Source organism: Coffea arabica, chromosome 11c (genome assembly GCF_036785885.1).
Source record: "Coffea arabica cultivar ET-39 chromosome 11c, Coffea Arabica ET-39 HiFi, whole genome shotgun sequence".
Lineage (NCBI taxonomy): Eukaryota > Viridiplantae > Streptophyta > Magnoliopsida > Gentianales > Rubiaceae > Coffea > Coffea arabica.
This window is the reverse complement of record NC_092330.1, coordinates 32,175,138-32,183,732: the sequence shown is the minus strand read 5'-3', so window position 1 is coordinate 32,183,732 and position 8,595 is coordinate 32,175,138. Positions and strand designations below refer to the sequence as shown.

At 31.4% G+C, this 8,595-nt stretch overlaps 1 long non-coding RNA gene across 1 annotated transcript; it reads right to left on the bottom strand.

Annotated features, from left to right (window-relative positions):
• Window positions 1-2,206, bottom strand: LOC140017027 (uncharacterized). Its single transcript, XR_011823329.1, has 2 exons — window positions 1,409-2,206; window positions 1-333 (listed from the first exon to the last, which is right to left on the bottom strand). It is a non-coding gene; the product is annotated as an uncharacterized lncRNA (long non-coding RNA).
• Between the last annotated feature and the right edge of the window lie 6,389 nt (window positions 2,207-8,595).

Sequence of the window (8,595 nt, the reverse complement as noted above, 5' to 3'; positions counted from 1 at the left end):
TTTTCTTATGGTTTAAACCATCACGGTAATTGTCTGGACTGTCCCACTTAAGGCCCGATAAAGTAACGATAGATTACCTAGAAAAAATTGTAATGACCCACTTAAAAAAAAAAAACTCAAACAATTCAACTTTGTTTTTAACCCAAATAGACCAAATCTAAAACTAAATAAACCTAACCAATAGCTTTTGAATTGTTGGCCACCACCAAGTCCTTGAGGCTTAGTGGGGGTGGGAGGTAAAGAGTTCAAACCTTGCTTCCCACCAATTGTCACAATATGTGATTTTCGTAAAAAAATCCAGACAGGTGCGCTGATCCGATGGTGGTTCAGTCCCTATCAATTTTCCAATAATATAGATAAAGTGACGATGACAAAAAAAAAAACAAACAATCATATTAATCCAACTCCTTAAAACCCAAACAAGCTTGACTTAAATCTAAACAAACCCAAAGACTCAAATTAATCCAAGTAAAAAAAGAAAAGGAAACAAAAGACAAGGTAAGCATTAGCAAGTTTCGTTGGCCTCTAGAAATATTCCGACAAGAATGGTCGGAACTTCGCCGGGATCAAGCTCTGGTAGCTTATTTTGGGAACCAAAACTAGAGAAACAACCTCCACGTCACAAGAAAGACAGCCTCACTATCTATATCAACTCAAGGTTCATGAACAGGGAACAAATAGATAGATTTCCTTCAAAGCATCCAAAACCCAAAACACACAAAATGTCATGAAATATGCACTAAAATCTATTTTAAAATATGCTATAGATTCATCAAACATAAAGAACAACCTTTGACCAACTATCAAGTATAATCTCATTTGCCAAAAGTTGCCAATAACAACATACCCAATTCAAAGTTCAAGGAGCTAACTTTTAATTTTGACATTTTCTTATTTAATCAAGGGTTAATTCCACTTTGTCCCCCCAAACTTTGGATGATTACCCACTTTAGTCCCTAAACTTCAAAATGGGACACTTAAGTCCCTAAACTTATAAATACCTCCCAATTAAGGAAAATTGTTAACAAAATCCTGAATGCCGTGGTGGTCGAAGTGTCCCATTTTATAAGGGTTTAGGGATTTAAGTGTCCAATTTTATAAGTTTAGGGACTTAAGTGTCCCAATTTATAAGTTTTAGGGATTTAAGTGTCCCATTTTGAAATTTAGGGACTAAAGTGGGTAATCGTCCAAAGTTTGGGGGGACAAAGTGGAATCAGCCCTTTAATCAAACATCAATAGACGGTTAAAAGGGTCTCTATGAGGCTATAATGATCATGAAACGGGCACAAATAAAAGCAAAACATGAATCACCATGTCTAATCAAAAGATAAAAGCTTAGAACTCCTTTATGATGGATTTAACCTTTTACCTAAATTTGAATACATGGAAAAGAATAAACAAGAGTTACCATTGGTGCTTGGGAAGTCAGATTGAGCATAAACTCTGGTAGTGTATAGATTTTGAACACAAAATAGACCCAAAGCGACAGCTTCTTTGGCAACAAGAGTTGCGCCTAAGATGAATTCAATACTCCAATTTCAAGCCTTTAAAGCCGCTTTCTCCAGATACTCTCAATAGGGAAATCATTCTATTATGAATCTAGAAAACATAGGAAAAAGAATCTAACCCAAAAGGTCTAAAACAAAAGAGAAAGCTGGGGACGAATGGGGCTGGTTCATTAGTCCTAATGCCTTTTCTTTTCTGAAATTTTTCTTCTTCTTTCTTTTCTTTCTGATCTTTTGCTCTCCTATTTGTTTCTGTTACTGATCCTTTGATCACCCTTTGCTTCTGAAAAAACCTAAACTCCTTGTTTAGTAACTATTTATATAGAATAAGAACTAGATACAATGGTTGAGATCAATTCTTAGGGAGGCAGATATAGGAGGTGGCATTTTCTTGATCAATTGATCAGAAATCTTGATAAGATTTTGTATTAGAAGTGGAATGGGAAGGATGGCTGGTATAGGTACAATATCCAATGAGAAAAAATGAGAAGGAAAAAAATAAGAGCCTCCAGTGCTGTTTCTGTGATGCAAAGAAGAGGAAGTATGTTAGGATTTTTTTATGTGGGCTAAGGGGTTTTCTTCAAACTTTTCCTATCCTTTTTGTTGGGATTTGTGTGAGATTTGTTTTGAATTTGTTTTCATTTCTTTTGGTTTTTGGAGTTAGGTTTTGGGGGTTTAAGGAAAATGGGTTTTTTTCTTGATTTTCTGAATTTCCATTCTTTTGTTCTTTTTTTTTCTTGTTTTACTTTTCTTTGCACCAAACCCACAAAAACAAAAATAAAAATGAATACTTGAGATAAATAAAATAAATAAATAACTAATAATAATAACAAACTTAAGATAGACAAAATTTTACTGTATACATCTCAAAGAATGAGCATTTGAAAAACTAAGCAAATAAGGAAAAAAATTTCGATAATTATTCCCTATGAGTAAACTAGGCTAATTCTATTTTTCTAGAATTTTTTGAATTATATAACCCTACTAACTAAGACTCCTAAAATTAAACCCTACGCTAAAAACTCAAAATTTGTACTTCGAAAGGAAAGTTGACTTTTTATCCATTATAAATTTGCCCTTGAAACTATTTTTATTGAATCCAAATAGGAGGTACTTTCTTATTTATGTGTAATATCTTAAGTAAATGGATATTACACTATATAAATCCAGAATGCTAATAATCTAAACTACTTGTGGCCTGAATATTGTTTACACAAACCTAAGGGACCAACCTGTCAATAACTAAAGTTCTTACCATATTACCTTTTGTAGAGACACGTGTCCTAACACGTGTCATCACATCTTGACACATATTATCAGTATGTGTTGTAGTGACACGTGTCACCAAATGTTGACACGTGTCATAATACTATGACACATGTGGCATATTCGACCCCTCTTAGTGCTGACTCATCACTTTTACGTTTCCCTATAAATAGGGCCCGTCTTCATTTACACATCAAAAATTAGAAACTCTTACCTATACTCTTGAAAGGATAAGGAAAAGTGAGCTAAAGAGGAGAAAAGAAATAACAAAAATTGCCATAAAAGATAGGAGAATGATGCCATAATAAAGAGATAGTGTCATGAAGATGACAACCTTACCTAACACTAAGAATATTCAAGTGAGTGCCCATTTACATTTATGTAGGTATATATTGTGTCTATATAATTGTTATAATGATCAAACATTCTTACATTATAAGCATATAGTTTTGAATCTAGGCTCAATATAATAAATTATGCTAGATCCATACTAAAATCGAACCAAGTAAAATTTAATATTACTACTCTTGTGTGTTTAAATACTACTATAATACATGTCCTTACTTTGTTTAAGTGATAAATGACAATGGGACAGTGTCGAGACAGTGACAAGCTAACTTAGGATAAGAAGATTTAGGTAAGTGTCCACTGCATTCATGTAATGATAATGTTGCATTCGTATAGTTATTATATGATAACTTTCTTTTTATATATTAAACATATAGTTATAGACCTGCATTTATAGCAGTAGTTATGTCAACCTCATATTAAAATCAAACAAAGTAAAGTTAATGATTGCTATTTTTGTAAGTTTAAAAACTAGTATGATGTATGTTTTGTCTCATTTAAATGATAGTTTCTTGTTTAAGGTGAACATACTTTTCAAATTACTATATTACATATGGGATTATTTTCTTATCAAGCATGCTATTGTTTTGTGAATCTAGGTGTGTACTTTATTGCATAATAAATTTTATTTGCTTGTCTAGCTAGCTATTGTCCTCGTGAATCTGGACATGTATTTTATCACACCGAAAAGTGATTGATTGAATCAGCTTGCAAATACAATGAAGCATTTACCGGTTATGTACTTTATCGCATTGGAAAGTGCTTGCGACTTGTTTCGCCAAAGAATTGTCTCATGATTGCTTGTGCTTGGCCATACCAATTATGTACTTTATCATACTGGTACAAGTGTTATACCAATAATGTGTCTTGATCCGTTGAACAAGCAAATGGCTATGTTGAATATCACTTCACACATTGATCCACAACCCACTATTTGGGTAGGAGGTTGTCCATTTACTGATTAGTGAGTGAAAGGCATTTCCAAAATTAACGTAAGTGATTATTGAAGTAGGAGGCTGAGTTCGCGATTGCGGTATAAGGCGGAACCGGATCATCACTAATAATTAGTGCAGTATCCTTCCATTATGTTGTGATTTATCTGTTTTATGTGTTTCTTATGTGCTTGAATATACATATTCTTGAAAATTTAATCTCACTTATACAGACAGACCTCACTGGACTGTTGAGTTCATACCAAAACACTAACATTTCTTTAAGGATCGAACTATTCAAAATAGACATGAAGAAGAGATCGTCCCAACATAGCTATGGTAGTTAAGTGTATTAAAGATATATAGAATCTAGTGAATTCAAGTAGAGCATAATTTCTGCTGTATAATAGTGTAATACTATGAGTTGTAAAAATATCTTTACAGTAAATGAAAACTATTGTTAATTTTCAAATTAGTGATTGAGTGAGTCCTGATAAAAATTAGGCAATCCACCGCTAATAAAGTGTCAAAGAGGGATGGAATGCTTTATCGTTTAGGTAGTCCACTAGCAAATGCTTCGTTGTACTTATAAGTTGAATCCACCAATCACTTTTTGATGTGATAAGTACACATCAGGATTAAAGATATACAGAATCTAGTGAATTCAAGTAGAACATAATTTCTGCTGTATAATAGTGTAATGCTATGAGTTATAAAAATGACTTACAGTAAATGAAAACTATTGTTAATTTTTAAATTAGTGATTGAGTGAGTTCTGATAGAAGCTAGGCAGTCCACTGCTAATAAAGCCCCAAAGAGGGATGGAGTTGTGGTGTGACAGATGCTTCATTGTCTAGGTAGTCCACTGGCAAATGTTTCATTGTACTTATAAGCCAAATCAATCAATCACTTTCCAGTGTGATAAGTACAGATCAGGATTCATGAGAATAATAGCAAACTAGACACGTAAATAAAATTTTTGGTGCGATAAAATAGACACACAGGTTCACAAAATATATAATAGCATGCTTGATAAGCAAATTCTAGAAAAATAGGATTAGCCTAGTTTAATCATGGGGAATAATTACCAGAATTTTTTATTCTAATATTAAAGTATTTTAAGTACCTAACTTTTTGTGGTACATAGTTTTTACTGACTAGTCAAACTTGGGCGAGTATAACCCCGAACCTTATTGTACCTTGTGTAACTACAATTATCCTAGTGATATAAATTCTACTTACTAAATGCTTTATTATGTCAAGAAATCCTCCTTCATATTAAGACTATATGATCCAATTGTAATATGACATCTTTTCCCGTTAAAAGAATTTCATCCTAGAAATTCATACCTATTTTTGAGAATACTTCTGGGTATTTTCTTTGAATCTCTTCCTCTAACTCCCAAGTAGCACTTTATATTTCATGGTCACTCCATCATATTTTAATCAATGGTACTTCTTTTGTCCTCAACTTGCACACATCACATTCCAAAATCTAGATTGGTTTTTCTTTGTGTGTCAAGTCAAGCTGCAGGTGTAGTACCTAGTAGTCTAATATATAATCCTTATTTGGTTGGTACTTTCAAAACACGGAAACATGGAAAACATCATACATTCCTACTAGGTTTGGAGGCGAAGCTAATCTATATGCTACTTTCCCAATACATTTTAGTATCTCAAATGGTCCTACATCAAATGGTCCTACATCAAATGGTCCTACATACCTAGGGCTTAGCTTGCTGCCATTTATATGCTTGATGATTCCTTTCTTTGGCAATACTTTTAGAAAAACTTTGTCCTCTTCCAAAAATTCTAGATCCTTATAATAATTTTCAGCATAACTCTTTTGTCTATCTTGGGTAGTGGTCATCCTTTGTCCTATTAGGTTTACTTTGTCAATCGTATCCTCCATCCAAAGAATGGTATTTGGTATAAGAATTTTCCTTTCTTCTACTTCCTTCCAATGTATTGGGGATTGGCACCTTCTCTCATGTAATGCTTCATAAGGTTCCAGGCCAATAGTTGATTGATAACTATTGATATAAGCAAATTCTACTAGAGCCAAATACTTATCCTAATCATCCTTGAGATCCATCACACATGCTTGAAGCATATATTCTAGTATCTAAATGATCCACTAGACTGGCCATCAGTTTGGGGATTGACTAAGGTGCTAAATCTTAATCTTGTTCCAAAGGTTTCTTGTAATTGTTTCCAAAGTCGTAAGCTAAATCTAGGATCTTGATCAAAGACAATGGTTTGAGGTGCACCATACAATCTAATTATTTCATCTACTTACAGCTTGCCTAACTTGTCCATAGAATAGGTCATATTAATAGGTATAAAATGAGAGGATTTGGTAAACCTATCCATTACTACACATATTGCATCATGTTCTTTATGACTCCTTGGTAATCCACTAACAAAATCCATAGTCACTTCTTACCATTTCCTTTCTAGAACCGGTAGGAGTTGGAGCAATCCAGATGATTTTCGGTGATCTACTTTCACTTTATGACAAGCCAAACAAGTGGACATACAATGTGCAATATCTCTCTTCATGTTGTTCAACTAATAGTATTGCTTTAAGTCCCTATACATCTTATTTCCTCCTGGATGTATTATATACTTTGAACATTGTGTCTCTTTCAAAATTCTTATTTAACATAGTTAATATTTGGAACACAAACCCTATTTCGGAATTTCAGCATCCCTTCTTCATTAATTTGAAAATCCAGTAGTTTTTAACATATGAAGAAAAACCAATCTAGATTTTGGAACATGATGTGCAGAAGTTGAGGACAAAAGAAATATCATTGGTTAAAATACGATGGAGGAACTATAGAATAGAAAATGCTACTTGGGAGTTAGAGGAAGAGATTCAAAGAAAAGACCCAAAAATACTTTCAAAAAATGTGTGAATTTCAATGATGATGGAGACTAAGTACCATAAAAGTTAGGTATTTAAACTACTTTGAAAATTGGAATAAAAATCCTAGTAATTGTTCCCTATGAATAGACTAACCCTAGTTTTAAAATTTTTTCTAAGCGTATAACCCCACTAATTAAAACTCTTAAAATTAAATCCTGAGCAAAAACTCGAAATTTGTTCTTCAGAGGAAAAGTTGACTTTTTGCCCATTAAGAATTTGACTTTGAAATATTTTTATTGAATTCAAATGGGAGATACTTCCTTATTTGCATGTAAAAGCTTAGGACGTTTACTTAAATGATATTACATGGAAATAAAGTTTTGAATGTTGATAGCCTAAACTACCAGTGACCTAAATATAGCAATCAAACTTGAGAGACCAATGTGCAAATTAGGGGTGAGCAAATTCGGTACATACTGAATTCATAACCGAATTCAAATTCAATTTAGTAATTTGAAATTGGTATTTGGTAATTTGGTACAAATTCGGTATGTACCGAATTCACCAAATTTTAATATGGTATGAAATAGGTAATGAGATTATGAATTTGGTAATAACCGATTTCGCATTCAAATTCGGTAAAATGAAATAGGGTACCACATTACCGCATTCGAATACCAAATTAGTTTATAAAATTATATAATATATAGATAAATGCTATTTAGTATTAGTATATACTTCTAATATATTATTATATTATATAGGTAAATGCTATTAATAATAGTTAGTATATGGTATTATCATGTACTTATAATAATAATAATATATAATAATGTACAATATATTATTTTAGTATTTGTTAATTGTTATATGACTATAATAATACAAATATATAGTAATACATAACAATATAACATAACTATAATACTTATTATTTTATACATGAGTAACATGACTAGAATTAGATAATAATTAATACATATATGTATAATACTAAATATTAAACAATAAACATAATTAGTAATTAGAATTTAGATATTGGTAATTTGATACATCATTCATGTTTGAATTATTGAATATTTGAATGCGTAACCTGTAACTTGCAAGTATTAATGTGCTCTAAATTTACATTACATATTTAACATAAAAATTCATATTCTCTATTCACTAATCTTAAGACTTTAAGTATAGATAAGACAACTAAGCAGTATGAGTGAATGCATATAAATTGCAAATCAATGTATTAGTGTATTGACTTTCACAATAACATATGTAAGTAAATAAGTTTTATGTTGATCTGAAATAAATTATAAGTTTGTAACTAATATAACTTATCATTAATCATTGTAATTTGTAAGTTTGTAACTAATATTACTTATTATTAATCATTGTAAATTATAAATTCATAAATTATCACTAATCATTGTATAGTCTAAGGTTTATTCTAGTTTAAATTAATCACTTTTTATGTGTTTCTTAAATCATAGATTAAGGATTCTAGGTATAAGTGATCAAATAAATGCCAATTAAATTAAACCACAAAATGATTAGAACATAAGTAATGTGTTAAATTATGAATAAATTTGGGGATCAAATCAGTAATAATTTTAAAAAAACAGTTTTTTTTATAAATGAATTCGGTTAACCGAATTCATTACCATTTCCGAATTCG